At 43.2% G+C, this 18,075-nt stretch overlaps 1 protein-coding gene across 1 annotated transcript in view; it reads right to left on the bottom strand.

The window, feature by feature from the left end:
- CNBD1 (cyclic nucleotide binding domain containing 1) overlaps positions 1 to 18,075 on the bottom strand; it is a 287,700-nt gene that overhangs the window by 131,525 nt on the left and 138,100 nt on the right. The gene's annotated exons all lie outside the window — the stretch shown is intronic.

Genomic DNA, 18,075 nt, shown 5'->3' with positions numbered 1-18,075 from the left:
TGAACCAAATAAAAGTAATCTTTAGTTATAAATATTCAGACTGAGGAAGTAAAATAATGTACACTATGTAAAGTGGAACGCTATTGTGTATATTTAATTATGTTCAAAAGGAAGATCAGCCTTTTGGTGGGGGAAAAGAGTGCACTGCAGAAAAAAGGAATCAAGGGCTTGATTCAAAGCATATGGAAATGACTCCGTTTTTCCACCGAATTTTAAGAGCTTTGGATCAGGCCTCAAAAGTGAACAGTTAAATCTCTACTGGGAGAAAGTACACTTTACAGAGGAAGGGGCATATTTAATCTCAAAGGTATTACATTTCATGCTTCCAGATATTGAACCAATTTATGGACTTGTTCAATATTTCATTACTAACCTTAAATCTAGGAAACAGAAATTAAAATAGGGTGGTTTTATGCTCACTAATTAATATCCCCTCGCTCATTAACAAACACTTCCCTTCTTATCTGTACTCTAGTTTACTCTGTTGCTCTCCCAACTGCTGGTTATACTTTTTCTCTTTTTAAAAAGACAGTTTTTGTATTGTGACCTAAAGGTAAATAGAAGCAAGTGAAAGGTTTATTTTCAGTGATGCTCAGACCAAAGCATTAGTTAATTTAAAATATGGAAGAGAATTCTCCAAATCCCTTTTAACTTATTGCAAATATTATCTATACCTTCTCATACCTGTAGCCTATTTGCTCAGCCAAAACAGATTTGCTCAGCCAAAACAGATTATAAAGTCAACCATAAATCCAACCTTGCGCTCGTATTTGCTTAGCCCCTCCCCTGAGGTGCCGCTCACCTCCTCCCTGGTGCTTGCTCCTTGGAGTGGCTTCTCCCCTGTCGCACATGGGATGGGTCCTACATTCTTTTTTGTGATGCCTGGTGCCTCTACCCATTGTCCCTGGGACACAAGTGGTGCTGTCCCTTGGGAAAATGAATAATGCTACCCCTGCTGGCAAGGAACATAAAACCCAGTTCACAAGAAACAAAGAAATGATGCAACCAAAAATAACAATATACCAAAGGGGGACTTTATCGAAAGCAAGAAAATAGACTCTGGGGAAAGAAAGGGTTAGGGTTAACTAATAAGTATTGAACATTAACCACTCAGCAAATCTGCCGCCTCCCAACACTCACAGTTTATCCCAACCCCAGCTCCCTCTCTGGCACCTTCCCAGGCAGATGGTATGTTGAGGATGAGTCCAGAGACGAGTTCTGCACTGTTGTGAATGGTGGCCAGCTTAAAGAAAAGAGTCTTCTTACAGTGTCTTTGCCTCTTCGTGGAACAGATACTTCTCTTAGCTCCCTGGTCTGGAGTCCAGGCATGCTCTTGGTAGCCAGCGCCAGGTCAGACTTCTGATACTCTCGACACTGGTCTCTGCAGGGTTGGAACTGCCTGATCCTTGTGCTCAGTCCCACGGCAGTTCAAAGACTCCCTTTGCGGGAGGGGGAGTTAATCAGAGAATTCTTGAGCTGTTCTGCTTCTCTCTCATCTCCAACACTCAAAAAATCCTGAATCTAAACCTAGTTCCTTTGTTTGTGAGTCAGGCTGTCCCCTCCCACTGATGGGGTGAGCAGCCCTGGCTCATCATTGGCCCATAAAACTGCTTGTCCCTGTCAACCTATGCAGAAGCCTCTCTACTGGCCTCAACCGAAGTTTCTAGTCCATTCTGTTCCCGCCCCTGACTCCAGGTATGCTGGGAAGCGGTGTTAGAGGGATCTGCTAGCCATTACAGTTGCAGTCCCTTGGTTAGGCCCCCCTAAAGCAGTGGTGAGCAACCAGCGGCCCATCAGGGTAATCTGATTGTGGGCCACAAGACATTTTGCGGACATTGACCATCCGCAGCACCACGCCATGCAGCTCCCAGTGGCTGCAGTTCTCTGTTACCGGCCAACAGGAGCTGTGGGAAGCGGCAGCCAGCATGTCCCTGCAGCCACAGCTTCCCACAACCCTACTTGAAATATGCAGCAATTAATGGAGATTGGGTAATTGTACACATAAGGAGCCCACTATCAGTGGATAAGGGACAGTATGATACTCAAACTTCGTAACTCCAACCTCTGAACCAACACTAAAAATATAATTCTATCCTCTGCACAGAATGAGTTTGACACACCTACCCCTAATGCATGTTGTCCCAGGGGTACCCACAGTGCCTGCTAGGCATCGGGAGAGTTAAAAATAGCATTGTGATGTCACAAGTGGGAGCCAAGGGATTTGTTCAGTTGAAAATCGTATCAGATGCCATGGAGCATGTTCAGAAATATTATTTCAATTGCTTCTAATATTATCCATGGAGTTTTTAAAATTTATTATGTTATAAAGTTTAGCCATTTTTAGTAATATGTAAAATTATCTGTATAGAAAAAAGGTGGTCAGAATTGTTTTGAAGTGGGACTATTATATTTTTTTCCTTCTTGTCACTTTAAAGTGGCTTAAGGGATTTTGTTCAAGCATTCCAAACTAATTCTTCCTTGAGTAGACACCAAGCATGGAAAATTGCAGCCTGAAAGGTAAATTTTTCACAAAGCCTAGAGTAGGGAAAGTCAATAGGGTTTTAACAGAATTTGTTTTGCAACCTCAGCTTCTCTACAGCAGCTGCAAAAAGCATGACAATTGTAATAAGCTGATCTGTAGGAAAGAGAAAGCAAAGAATTACAAAGACGTCTTTTCAATAATTTATAGTTCTTAAAAGGTGAAAATGTATTGTTTATATGTGAGAGGGTGACCTGTCCACTTGAAGGGTTGTTGTACTAATTTATATGGAATAAATGGGTCAAAAGTGCTAACATAACCCAGTCACTGTCCAATATTAAACAGTGTTAAACAAGGTCCGGGGTTCGGTATACAGAGATCTGAGCCTGCTTAAAACCATGGCAACCACACCATGAAAATCCTTTTAACCTTTTATGAAAGATAAAGAAAAGGAAAACAGTTACAGCATTTGACATGCAAAGTATTAAATAGGGCTTTGATTTTAACAGCATCACGTGTTCCTTTCCCCTTTAGCTGAAGAGAGTTTTTAGAAGGAAAACCACCCTTGTCTGACATCTCTTAGGTATCAAAGATGGTAATAACTGTCCTTTTGGGGAAAAGAGAGAAACGTTAGGTGAGACGGGCTGAAGCTGTTGTTAAAAGTCTGATCTCATTTCATCCAAGGTGGTGTTTGGGATTCACATTGAGTCAGTTGTAGTGACCATGTCATCTGGGTTCTTCTCTCTGCCTGCTCTAGTCAGGATATCTCTCAGAATCAGGATGACAAAGGCTCTGGGGGTGGCAGCCCTGATGGTGAAGCCTGCTCCAGTAGCCAATTTTTTCCCCAAAGTCTCTTTTTTAAAAAAGGACTCCAAAAGGGAGTGGTGGGCGCAACAGTCCACCCTCTATTTTGTCCACCAATTAGGCCTAGTTTTTGACACACCAATTTTGATTCACTGATTTCTTGTCCCACACTTTTCCTGTTTACCCAAGCACGATCTTAACACAGTCCTTGAGTTATAGCAGTAGACCTTCTGTTTGGACTAATTAACTCTGTCCGCCTTGAGTACCTTTTCCATCAATATTTGCTATTATAGGTTATTGTGACATCTTATGAACTTTCACATATTTTTTACATTGAGATCGCAATTGGAGTAGATGTGTAAGCCTAATTATCACAAGAGAGGTAATGGGACCTGGGACAGCTATCTCCTATTCTGGAAGAGGTGACCAAAACAGCAGCAGACTAGCTGGGGAATGGGGCTGCCCAGGTGTTAATCAGGTAGCTACCTTCTGAACATGATAAAACCCAACTGTTGGTGACTTGGAGAAGAAAGAGGGCAAACAGCCTGGAGAGGAGAACTTCAGGGGAGCACTGAATCAGAAGAGAGGCTCCTTGGGATAGGAACTAGAACCGCGGGGGGGGGACTGGTGATCTGGGAAAGCCCGCCTGAATCACAGCACAGCACAGCACCGTGAAGGGGGGCTGTGGAATCCCTTAGCAAAGGGGTGAAGAAGTTGTGAGTCAAGGGACCAAAGCAGGAGCAAACCAGTGGGATAGACTCTTCAGCGAGGTCAGGAGCTGCAGTGGGACTGGCAGAGCTTCTGGCTCAGAGAAATTGGGAACCCAAAGCTTTGAGGGGTGAATTGAAAGTCCCAAGAGGGAACAGTTTGGTCCTGGAGGGCCAAGGGAGACTGTATTTTGAAAAAAATTAATAAATTTGGTCCCAGGAAGGAGAATGTTGTTTTAAGCACTTGTACTGTGAATAAAGTTACTGGGAGAACCCGGAGGGAACCAAGGGCAGATTGCTTGCAGAACCACACTGTGCCATGAGGGAGCATGCCGTGGGATGGCACCCTGTCACACTACTGAGAATACAGCACTTCTTTTGATCTAGTATCAAGCTTGGATTTGGTGCAGCTGAGAAAAACATGATTTTAAGCAACCTTTCTGCTCCGCACCCCAAGACCAGCAAAGTCCATTTTGGCCTTGGCATAATTTAGAGAAGACTAAGGCCTGCTGTAAATTTTGCTCGCTGGTGTGGAACCAGAGGATCCCCTATGCTATGATGGTTCTTGTGCTACCCAAGGACTCTTCTGTCAGGGGAAATACACAGTTACATCTTTAAGAAGCTGTGTCTTTAGTTAGCTGCTGTACACAGCTAAATTCAAGCAACCTTAATCAGGGATGAAAATCTGGCCCAGTATGGTGAAAGTGCTCTAGCATGCCTAAATAGTTGGCATAGTTCCAGCCTTTTTCACTTGCCTTTGCTCTCTCATTTAGATGCAAATCAGTTTTGTGCACCAAAGCATCACCTGCCAGTATTGTAGGTACTGATACATGTCATGCACAGCTTGCATAAACAGCTCAGGTGTATCAGGGGGAGGGATAGCTCAGTGGTTTGAGCATTGGCCTGCTAAACCCAGGGTTGTGAGTTCAGCCCTTCAGGGGGCAATTTGGGGATTGGTTCTGCTTTGAGCAGGGGGTTGGACTAGATGAGGTCCCTTCCAACCCTAATATTCTATGATCTTTTAAAAAAATGTAGTCTACTGTACATTTCCATCATTTATGCAGCTGGACTACTGTATGCCAGTTCAGCCATTAAGCACTGAATGAGTTAATAACAGGATACAGAAGAGGAAAGACATGCATAATTGTAGTTTTGGACTACACACAGCTGGGACACAGACTGCCTCAGTAATAAAAAACAAGCTTACCTTGGCTTTGGTTCGGCAACAGATTTGACTGTATGTAACAGACTGAATTTAAACAATAATATGATTACTAGCAAGCTGACAATGCCATTATAAGTAACCTAACAAAATAATATTGGGGAGATTGCATTAAATATTTGGAGACACGTGGGTAATATAAAATGGCAATTTAACCAAACTATTCTTTTGATCAGTACAGTAGTTGCTCACCTAGGGCCTAATTCTTAAATTAAGCTTACTGTAACTTGATGTGTTTTGTGAGGAATTCTGCATTTATTTCAGATATTGTTATAGTAGGAAAAGCCAAGAGTAGCCCATAATCAGCCTTCAGCTATTGTTCAGTTTTCCATATCTAAGGAATATGCTTATCCATACATAGATCCTGTCCTGGCTAGCAATCAGGCAATTATTCATGTTAACAAAGCACACTGTTCTTGCAAATATGGCAATACTATAGTGCAAGAGAGTGGATGACTCAGAGGGCCTAGTAATCAGCCACCTTGCACTTTTAACTGAGTGGTCCAAATACCGCCTATACTGGTAGTGAGTGACCTAAAACAGTCATCATATGACAACTGTTTAGTGTCTGGCCTACATGAAACAAGTTGGGGCCTTAGCCCTGTCCCTAATGGATGGGTAACTTAAGAGTTAACATTATAATGGATAAAGCAAAACTTGCAGAATTGGTGGTCATTCACACATTTTAAAAGCTCGTAATAAAACTCACTACAAGGCTATTGAGGAAACTGGATAACGACAGGTTGAGTAGTACTGTAAACTCCTGTCATGGTTCAGATTAGAGCTATGAAATAAGAAAACAATGGAAGTAAATAAGGGCTAGATTCTGATATTCTTACACTGAGAAGTTCTTTGCTTCATGAGAAGCACCACTGATTTCTTAATAATAGGGACTCTCAGGATGGGAAAAGAGTACTGAGGTGATCCAGGGATCAATATTGTCAATATTGTCAAACGTATTTAATAACAATTTGGAAGATGGAGTGAATAAGCAAGGTAGGAAAATTCACTATTCATACAAAAGGCCAACCAAAATCCCAAAATAAAAGGTTCTTCTGCCGCATGTGGGCTTTTCTTCAGCCCACCCTTCAGGCTCAGTTCCCAGCCCCCTCCTAGGTCACTTTTCAGGGCTCTTGCTCTGACTCCCAGGCTCTTTCCCTGGAGCTTCCTCGCAGTCTAAACCCTTCTGGGCTAACTTTTAGTCTCTGGCTCTGGAAAAGAATCCTGACTTTGGCTCCTTTCCTGGAATCCTTCCAGACCTTGCTTCATAGCCTTCCACAGAAGCCTAACTTGCTCCTTATGGCTCCCCCCTCAAACTGTTTTCTCTGCCCCTTTACAGAAATCACCCAGCTAATCAAGACCATCTTCAGGAGGTTGAGTAGCTAATCTAGCTCAGGTGTGGGTGGTTAAGCCCATAAAAGGTCAGATAGCTTGTGACACCTCGCCTTTTCAGTGACTCCGCTACCTCCCTTTGTCTCTTTTAGCTCATAATTCAAAAATTCACCCAAAACATTTTAAAAAACAAAACACAAATAAAAAAGTAAATTCACACTACTAACATGCTGTTTGCTGACCATCCCTTTGTTCACTCTGCTGATATGTTATATCCCTTCCTCCAATCCATTGCCTGTTTTGTTGTTTAAATTGTAAGGTCTTCAGGACAAGGACCATCTCTTATTCCCTGTGTGTATAGTGCCTAACATATCTGGGTCACAATCTCAGACTGGGGCCCTGAGGCACCATCATAATATAAGTAATACATAATAATTCTCCCCCATCTTTGCTTCTCCCAGGCCATCCTCATTGATGCCATGTCACAGCAAAGCTTCTTCTACCTGGAGAGTGCTATGTCTCATCACCGCTGCTCCTGCTGTCAGCATGCAGCTGTACTAGGCAGTCCCTCCCGCCAGAGACTAAGGGTTTGTCTACACTTACCCGGGAATCTACGTGTGGTGATCGATGCATTGGCAGTTAATTTAGCGGATCTAGTGAAGACCCACTAAATCGACCGCAGATTGCTCTCCCGTCGACTCCTGTACTCCACCGGATCGAGAAGAGTAAGGGAAGTCGATGGTCACATTGTGTGGGCCCCACAGTAAGTAGATCTAAGCTACGTCAACTTGAGTTACACTATTCACGTAACTCAAATTGTGTAGCTTAGATTGACTTTTCCCTGGAGTGTAGACAAGGGCTAAGGGTATTTCTACACAGAGGTTAGCCTGCCTGAGCTAGCTTAAATCCAGCTAGCATGGGTAACAATAGCAGTGAAGACAGGGCAGCACAAGTTTCAGCATAGGTAATACAAGCCCAGCACAGACCTTGGGGACGTACGTGGCTCACTAGCCTGTGCTGCACGCTCTTCACTGCTATTGTTACCTGCACTGGCAGGATTCAAGCTAGCTCGAGTTGACTGCTTTTGCTGTGTAGACATACTCTTAATATGCTGCCACCACAGTGCATCCAGCTGCCGCCATCACAGGGAGTGAGGAATCCATCTCAAGATCCAAAATGCTGATCTCAGTACAATATCATTTGTATTACAAAAGTGCCTAGAAGCACAAACTGTGATGGGCATCCCATTGTGCTAGGCACTGTCTCTGTGTGTGCGCGTGTATATTATATATATATAATATATATGAAGAGACAGTTCCTGATCTGAAGGCGAGAGAGACATAGTAGTAGTATCCCCATTTTATAAATGAGGAACAGAGGCACAGAGAGATTAAATCACTTATCACTTGCCCATGGTCACATAGTATTTGCTGCAGAGGTGAGATATACTTTTGTTTTAGTTTGTATAAACAAGAAACATGATTAAGGATCAAAACTAACTTTATAAACATGGTTGTGCTGACATGAGTCCTTCACACTAAAATCAAGTGCAGGACATTGACAATGCCTCACAGCTGTGTTCCCAAAAAGCAAAGAAAAAGAATACTTTCAAGGTGGTAACAACTGATCAAGCCCCAATCTCAATGTGCATTTGCTCAGGTGTTGTCTTCAGAGGGTTTGGTGGGTTTTTTTGTTAATTGATACTTCGCATGTATTTAAGCAGGTAATTTTCTTTAGTCTTCAAATAATATAAAGTGATCAAAGTTAAAGGCTTAAGGGAGATATACAACAGGTGGCAAGAGTTGCATACCACAGATAAACTGAGTACTTCAAAAATTATACATACTGACAGCTTTATTAAATATATTAAAACCTGCTTTCCGCCCTCTCATTCTCTCACAAATTCTCCTCCCTTCCCCTCCTCCCCAATTCATTTATTCCATCTGTTTGCTCATACTAAGTTTGGCAATAAAACAAAGTCATGCCAGTCAGCTCCCTGCGAAGAAAGTCAAAGCTTTTATATAATGCAACAGTTACATTCATGTTCCTGTTGAGATGATTCCTTGTTTTTAGTAATATTTGTGGTAGGTCATTAATGGATAGCACACACCACCTATGGGTGTCAGATGTTATGTCATCATCTCTAGACAGCATCTTCTTCTGCATAATAAGTCTTGAAGGTAAACATGAAGAATGTCAATCATTCTAAATTTAGACTTGCTTGTCAATTAGCAGCAGCTCTGACAGCTGCAGTGAAAGGAAAACACTTTAAAGGCTTGATGACAGTTATTACAGATAAGACGTGTCTCTTTTTGGGGGTGGAGGGGAAGGGAGTGTCTCTAAAACTAGAAAGCAAAGAGGTCTTTCCCCATGGCTAATTTTTATTATTATTTACATAATCATCTAACAATCAGATTAGGGGGCTACCTTCTTCTACCTTTTTTGGTGGGCCAACCGGTATAATCACTGCTCACCAACTAAACTTCTCTGGGGTTGGATGGCCATAGAATCATAGAATATTAGGGTTGGAAGAGACCTCAGGGGGTCATCTAGTCCAACCCTCTGCTCAAAGCAGGACCAACACCAACTAAATCATCCCAGCCAGAGGCTTTGTCAAGCCAGGCCTGAAAAACCTCTAAGGATGGACATTCCACCACCTCGCTAGGTAACCCATTCCAGTGCTTCAGCACCTCCTAGTGAAATAGTGTTTCCTAATATCCAACCTAGACCTCCCCCACTGCAACTTGAGACCATTGCTTCTTGTTCTGTCATCTGCCACCACTGAGAACAGCTGAGCTCCATCCTCTTTGGAACCCTCCTTCAGGTAATTGAAGGCTGCTATGAATCTCCCCTCACTCTTCTCTTCTGCAGACTAAATAACCCGAGTTCGCTCTGCCTCTCCTCGTAAGTCATGTGCCCCAGCCCCCTAATCATTTTAATTGCCCTCTGCTGGACTCTCTCCAATTTGTCCACATCCCTTCTGTAGTGGGGGGACCAAAACTGGATGCAATACTCCAGGTGTGGCCTCACCAGTGCAAATAGAGGGGAATAATCACTTCCCTCAATCTGCTGGCAATGCTTCTACTAATACAGCCCAATATGTCATTGGCCTTCTTGGCATCAAGGGCACACTGCTGACTCATATCCAGCTTCTTGTCCACTGTAATCCCCAGGTCCTTTTCTGTAGAACTGCTGCTTAGCCAGTCTGTCCCCAGCTTGTAGCAGTCCCCAGCTTGTAGCTTGTAGCAGTTCTTCCTTCTTTAGTGCAGGACTCTGCACTTGACCTTGTTGAACCTCATCAGATTTCTTTTGGCCCAATCCTCCAATTTGTCTAGGTCACTCTGGACCCTAACCCTACCTTCCAGCATATCTACCTCTCCCCCCAGCTTAGTGTCATCTGCAAACTTGCTGAGGGTGCAATTAATCCCATCATCCAGACCATTAATAAAGACGCTGAACAAAACCAGCCCCAGGCCTTCCCAGAGTCTACTCCAATTCTGCACCAGCACCAGGATGACTGAGTTTTTGTTTATTTTACTGCCACTCTACTAGTCCTTCTAGCATGTAAAAGGTTGAGTTCTGCTTAGCAGGAAGTTTCTTTTCAGTTTGTACATGGATAGATTGGTTTCACCTACATTTCTCAGACTTTTATTTAATGCCTGGATGGGGCTCAGATTCGTGGAATCACAGAAGTTAGAGACATGTCTGGGAATAATCTCAATCAAGCTGTGAAAGACTCAGATTTCACATCTCATATATAATAATCAACATGTGTTTCATATCTTTACCACTTTTGCGATACGTTATGCTAGCAGCAGTCAAATTCTGGCTCTTCTCTCTCTAGTGAGCTGGGCTCTGTTTTACTGCCTCCTTTACCTTCTGCTGTGGCATGAGAATATTTTCTCTCACCGGTCCTGGTGGTTTCATTGGTATTGTTACTACTGTTGTTTTGAACCTCTGACCTCTCATTCCCTGGGGCCAACTATTGTACTGCTATTCAATGTGACAAGTATCAAAATATGACTGTCTACAGACCCTTTGTGATCTTGCATGTGATGTCTGCCACTGCTTCAACCTCTATCCATGCAGTGTTATTTTGGTATGTGGTTTCTTTGCTTTCTGTATGTAGTTCCCAGACTCTCCCTGTAATCTCACCACTGCTGTAGTCCTGTGTTCTCTCAGTTTTCTTTTCAATCTTTACTATTTTAAAAAAAAAAACAATAGTTCTGCAGATTTCCCGATATCTATTGCATGTAAAAAATAATCATAATAGTGCTGCTGCTCTGACCATTTCCCCCCAGTTTTTAAAAGAAGTGAACAAGTTGTCAAACATATTAACACAGATAAGGTTTACTGGTTAAATTGAAATGACCACTAACCAATGTAGGGCTGGAAACAGGACTCTCTGTCAGAGATTTAAACAAGTAAAGAATACAAATTAGAGAGAGACCTGAACTAAATCCCCCAGATATTAACACCTCTGAAGGTTGAGCATGAACATATCTGGATCTAAGTTTTGCAGCTTGGAACCCCACTCTTCTTCAGCTCTGTGTAAACTCAAAAGCTTGTCTCACTCACCAACAGAAATTGGTCCAATAAAAGATATTACCTCACCCACCTTGTCTCTCTTGTATCCTGGGACCAATATGGCTATAGCAACACTGCATACAGGAATTATTTGTACAGTTCCTGGCTGCCAGATACACATTTTTTGTCATTCCAAAATGATAAGTCCCGTCCCAAATGATAACACCAAAGAGTTGTACAATTATAAGGCACACGTAAAATATGCACATCCACTTCCACAGTATGTCACTGCAGGCCACAGGCTAAACTGGTACTTACAGTATACAGACTGAAGGATTGTGGACCAGCAAGGATTACAGCTGGCACTAACAGAGCCTACTCTGAAAGTCAATACTAGCCTCTTAGATTCCAATTTGAATAAACGACCACTGGAGTGAGACAAATAAAATGATATGCTCCAGTTCTGCTCTCAGACTGGTGGTTTGGCACTGCATAGGCTGCAAAAGGAAAGGGTCACTACTAACCAGAGGATAAAATAAAGAGCCATGTGCCTTCTCCAGATTGTGGTAATAAAGTCTGTTTGTGGGTCAGTCCTGCCAGCTGACACATGGCAAGCTGCACTGATGTAGCTCAGAAAGTTAGCTTCTCAGAACTCTCACCTATTCCTCTCCTATTCTCTGCACAGAACAGCTGATTTTTCCATTATATGTGCCTATACTCTCTGCACCTAAAAGGATTAAATCTACCACTAACATTACATAGCTTTTTGTATGCCCACCCCAAATCCAATAAGATCCTAACACAGAACCATGTACCCTTTAATCACACGTCATGGAGTTTCATGTACTAGCTTTACACAATCTCTAGGATTTATACTTTATACCATAACGAAGGATTTCTGTAATCCCCATTCTCATGTGACATCAGGGATTTCAGAACAACCCACTACACACTGAGGGGGTAATAGCACTAGAATACTAATTTCTGAAGGATCAGAATCAATAAAAATTACATGATTTCTCTCCAGAATGGGTTTGAGGTGAAAAGATACTTCAGATCTTACCCAAAAATCATGCTGGTAGCCAATCCTTTAGTAACTAAACACTAAAGGTTTATTAACATAAAAAACGGAAGTGAGTTATTAAGAGGTTAAAATGAATCATATACATTATAATTTATTTCAGAGCTGTAGATCAGGACAACAGCAGTGATGTTAAAACTGCCAATTTGTAAGTCTCTGGTTCATCCCAAATATTGGGTTCTCAGTCCATTTTTCAAAGCTCTTCTTTGTTAGAAAATATAATCCAGAGATGTGGAGTAGGAAAGATGCAAGGGGATGAATGATGTCACACTCACCAATTTATAGCCTCAAGTCCATGTCCCAGAAGTAGATAATGTACCAGCAGAATGCTAAGTGTTTGGTGACCTCATTATTGATATAGTGTGGAAAATGTGCAGCAATGTGTGGATGACTAGAAAGTGGCTGGACAAAGAAAGTGGAAATAACAGTGCAGTAACTATTGTATCATTTCCCTGATCTTGCATGCAAGTAAATTGCTGTGGTACATAATTCAAGCTCATGAATGACAGAAGTGAATGACAGAAGCAAAACTACCACCACAACAAGCTGGTTTCAGAGAGGGAAGAGGCACATGTGATCAAAGTGTGAATATCATTGAAGAATGCTGGGAGTATAATCACCCACTGATTATGTTTTCATTGTCTACTGCAAAGCATTTGATACAATCCAACATGGCCATCTTTGGAGGATACTGGCAGACATGAGAATTCCAAAGCATCTCACTGAACTCATCACCAGTCTCTACTGTCAACAATAGATCACAGTGCAAACAACAGCGAGCAACAGTGAGTAGTTTTCCAGTAGGCATGGTATGAGACAAGGGTGGATTCTGTCTCCAAGTTTTTTCAACACATACTCAGAATTTATTACGAGATAAGACCTGGAAGGTTTTGATAAGTGGAAGGAGCTGGGATTTCATTTGTGGACACCTTTTAACTGATCTCAGCTGATATGATGATCTTTGCTGCAACCATCCATTCAATGAAATAGTTAGTGAGGAATATGGGCTATCCCTGCATGTGGCAAAAACAAAATGCAACAGGATGGAACTGGACATCACAATCAATGATCAAGCTTTAGAGGTAGTAGACAAATTTAATTATCTGGGATCATAAATATCCAACAAAGGAAGCTGCTTCAAAGGGCTGGTCCACACTAAGAAGCGGGGTCGAACTAGGGTACGCAAATTCAGCTACGTGAATAGCGTAACTGAATTCGAAGTACCCTAGTTCGAACTACTCACCCGTCCAGATGCCGCGGAATCGAAGTCCGCGGCTCCAAGGTCAACTCCGCCACCGCCGTTTGCAGTGGTGGAGTACCGGAGTCGACCGCGGCGCTTCCGAAGTTCGAACTATCGCGTCCAGATTAGACACGATAGTTCGAACTCCGAGAAGTCGAACTCACCGCGTCGACCCGGCTGGTAAGTGTAGACTAGCCGAAAGAAATTGGAAGATGACTAGGGAATGTCGTTCAGCCCTGTCCTCCCTTAAGAAAGTGTGGACAAACTGTGGTATCTTGAAATGTAGGAAATTTCAACTGGTGACAAGGTTAATTTTTGTCATAGTGACTTATGGATGTGAATCTTGAGAAACTAATGCTGCTGACAAGAGGAAAATTGAAGTTTTTGAGATGTGGTGCTGGTGAAGACTCTTACATATCTCCTGGACTGAAAAGAAGATGTTAGAAACATTATTGGAGAGAAGTGGGCTCTGTTGTCGGAAATCAACAGGCACAAACTTAGGTACTTTGGTCACATCAGACATATAGATAGAAGTAACCTTGAGAAAGTTATCATGGGAGGAATGCTGGCAAGTCATTATGGTAGGGGACAACCAATGAGAAGATAAACAGATGATGTGCGGTTGATCAACAGGAAGCCAGCTGCTGAGTATGCAAAATTAGTGATGGGTTGAGAATGCATCCAAAAATTCTACTATGATGTCACCATTATTCAGACATGAACAAAGGCACTTTACATTACAAAGGACCTGAAGCACCTGGAGCCAGTAAAGAGTATCTAAATCCTGTTGTACCACAATGAGGCAGAATCTGACTCTTTGCCCCAGTGTGCCAGATGGCTGGTGAAAGGATTTTATTGAGGGGATAGAGGGGAAGGAAATGGAAACACAAGACCATCTTCCAAACAAACAATGTTCTGGGCTCACAAGATTGCCTCCAAAAGATCAGAGATCCCTTGGTGGGGAAAGAGTATAATCTGTTGTCTGAGCATTTTCTGACTCCAGGATGATCCCAGGCCACTGCTGCTGCCATTCCTCCCTCCCCTTCCAGCAGACTTAGCACCCACATAAGAGTAGGGACAAGTGAGCTGCAAGAGAATGCAGGGAGAGGTCGGAATGTCTGAATGCCATGCGGACTTCTACTCACCACCGGTTTGCTCTGCCGACTTGATGCCCTCTTCTCACGGTTCCTTAGACCATCGTCTCACTCTCCCATTCTGCAGCCCCTCCTCTTGCTCCTCAGAAGCTGATGTACCTTGTCTTCATGGCTTAGCCCTCTGGCCAAGTCACAATAGTCCTCCCCTTCTGGGCACTATCAGAGTCTTCCACACTGTCAAAGACAGTCCTTAAGTCCACTGCCCTGGCTGAATGAATGGTTCTGGACAATCTTGATGTTCACTGTCCAGATAGTGCCACTCATTCAGCGGATGGTAGGGAAACCCAGGCCAGGCCTCTCAGTGGGTTGCAGCCCAGGGGCCTTGTCTCCAGCAGCTAAGGTTGGTACTACCACGAACCTCCCTGCCAATCCACTGGACTACTTCCTACCTTGCTTGTCCCAGGCTTGCATTCTCCACCCTTCTAGTTAAACTCCTATCTCCTGGGTCTGCTAGACAAACCCTTCCTCTTAAAGTCCAAATCCCTTTCTCTCCCTTGTCCCAAGGAGAGTGGTGGCAGCCTCTCTGCTACCAACTCCCTGATTATAAAGAAGCCCTGCCTATTTCTCAATAAGAGATTGTCCCTTAAATAGGGCTTTCCTCTCTGCCTAACTGTCCCCCAGTTTGCAGCCTGATAGATTAATTGGCTCATCTAGCCCACGTTAACCCCTTCAGGATGAGTGTGGGGAGCACACTCCAGCACACTGAACCTCTATCTCCCCGTGAAAGGAAATGTATTCGTCCACTGCACTGCCCTCTCTATATCCACGCTGTACCTGGAAAAATTAAGACTTAGATGTTATAAGGATTAATAAATAAATTACATGGTGTTGAATACTAATACTACATTCCTTTCCCCCTTTACCACTGGCTCAACTCCATTATTTCCCTTGCACCATCCTGTGCATCCTGGCAGGTCTATCTTTCACAGACTAGACTTAATAATGTCATTTGGGTTAAGCATGGAAGACAAAAGCCTTTAGAAAATCTGCCCAGTGTTTTGTTTCATCTGACACTGAGACATCAGGTCACTAGGTAACCAGGAAAACCATTTTGAAATGACTGCTGCATTTCTTCACTGAACAACACTTAAAGGTAAGTAATTTTCTCTTCCATGAAATATAGTAATGTGCATTACTGCCTTAACCTTTCAGCATTTTAACTTTTGACTAACAACTACACCTTTTCCCTCAAATTAGTGGGACCATCAACAAGAAGAAGTGGAATTAAATTGCTAACCAGTCAAATATAAAATGTGAAAAGGTGAAAGTGGAATGCCACACCACTATATTTTATAGACTAGAACAGACATTAATGTTGTGAGACATCATTCTTTTGATAAAAGTTGTGGACACCAAGTTCATACAATTCTCTCACTTCTATCAAGTGTTTTATTTACAGGACATTGTTTAGCATTACTACTTTCTCTGGGGATACTGTCAGGGTAAAAGCCTTAAAGGAGACAGTTGTGCAGAAACTTTAGAGGAATACAGTCTCCTTACCATTATGTAAGTTGTCATTTTTTGAAGTTGTGTCTGATTCAGGTTTTTCTTAAAGAAAAAAATCCACATTTGTTGTTTACATCCTGTATAACAAATAGGCTGTGACGTGGGGGAAAACTTACACAGAACCTGCCTGCATCAAGCTTGTGCTTTGATTTGTTCAGCTTAATAAGCATTAAATTCATCAAAACAATTTTTAAAAGAAGGCACTTTGGAAGTACAGTCTTCCACTATAGTCATTTACACATAAAGTACCATAACATTACTCAATAACTGTCTTCTCTTATGACAATGACAGTAAGAAAATGTGGAAAGTAGTATAAAATTGGTATATTTTAACTGGAAGTTTAAAACTAATCTAGACCTTTGCAGATCTTTAAATTGTTCATCATTTTTATGGCTGATTTATGTCTCTCACATTCAAAAACAGAAATATAATAATTTACATGCCTACAAGACCACCACCACATCTCCCTACGGTTCTGATATTTAAAAAACAATCGGATTATTAATCCAGTCATGATTCTGCGAAATCAAAAGATTTGTTAGTAAACAAGTAGAAAAATCTTTAAGTGAAATTTATTCACTTCTTCAAAAGATTTCTAAAACATCTGATTGGTAAGAAGGCAAGGGATTGGGCCCTGGCATTATTCAGAGGTCAACCAGAAAATGTGCGACAGAGTCTTAACAGGTTTTAGTGCAAGAAAATTCGCATGGACATGGGTGAACCCCCCCTTCGGGGAGGCTAGTCCCAAGCCCTGCCTCTTCCGCCCAAGGCCCCACCCTCCACCCACCAGAGTCCCAAGCTCCCGTGCCCCATGGCCAATGGTGCCCTGAGCAACCCCACAGCCAGAGAAGCCCTGCCCCACTCACCCCAGCTGCCCTGAGCCTGCAGCCGCCCACCTGAGCACTGGGCCACCCCAACCGCTGGCTGATGGCTGGAGCAGAGCCCCTGCCAGCTTCAGGAGAGAGGGGGAGCGAGGGCATGGCCTTGGGGCAGAGCGAGGGTGAGGCCAAAGGTCTGAGTTAGAAGAGGCTTAGCCTCCCCTGGCCTACGATACCTGCCGCCCATGTTCATGGAGCCAAAAATCTGCATGTGAAAACCACTCTTCAAATTTGGAGAACTTCTCCATAGCATTTAAGGAAGAATAAAAAACCCTGTCATCTCAAATACGTGAAAAATTGGTGTACAATTTTTATCTCCCTGAATAGAAAGGTATAAATTGCAAAAACAAATTGAAGAGAGTAAGGACAGAATGGAATGTCATATGAAATGTTCTGAGGCAGTCGATTCATACACTAACTGTTAGATACCTGCATGGGGACATGTATCTCTCTTAAGGCCTGCTTACGTAGCAAATTACTATGTGGCAAGCCAAAGTGAGACTCCACATTGCACCAGCTTGACACAGTAATGTCCAGTGTGGACTCTTTTACAGCAGTGGTTCTCAAAGCCAGTCTGCCGCTTGTTCAGGGAAAGCTCCTGGCGGGCCGGGCCTGTTTGTTTACCTGCCGTGTCCGCAGGTTCGGCCGATCATGGCTCCCACTGGCTGCGGTTCGCCACTCTAGGCCAATGGGGGCAGCGGGAAGTGGCAGCCAGCATGTCCCTCAGCCCGCGCCGCTTCCTGCAGCCCCCATTGGCCTGGAGCAGCGAACTGCGGCCAGTGGGAGCCGCAATTGGTGGAACCTGTGGATGTGGCATGTAAACAAATGGGCCTGTCCCACCAGGGGCTTTCCCTGAACAAGCAAGACAGGAGGAAGGATAGTTCAGTGGTTTGAGCATTGGCCTGCTAAACTGAGGGTTATGAGTTCAATCCTTGAGGGGGACACTTAGGGATCTGGGGCAAAATCAGTACTTGGTCCTTCTAATGAAGCCAGGGGGCTGGACTCAATGACCCTTCAGGGTCCCTTCTAGTTCTCGGAGATAGGTATATCTCCATTATTATTTAAGCGGTGGCCATAGTTTGAGAACCACTGTTCTCAGTGGTGGCACCAGCGCTCCAAGTGCATTCCTGGGGCGGCAAGCCAC

This window comes from Mauremys reevesii, linkage group 2, assembly GCF_016161935.1.
Source record: "Mauremys reevesii isolate NIE-2019 linkage group 2, ASM1616193v1, whole genome shotgun sequence".
In the NCBI taxonomy this organism is placed as follows: Eukaryota; Metazoa; Chordata; order Testudines; family Geoemydidae; genus Mauremys; species Mauremys reevesii.
The sequence above is the reverse complement of the archived record's forward strand: the minus strand, read 5'-3'. Positions and strand labels throughout refer to the sequence as shown.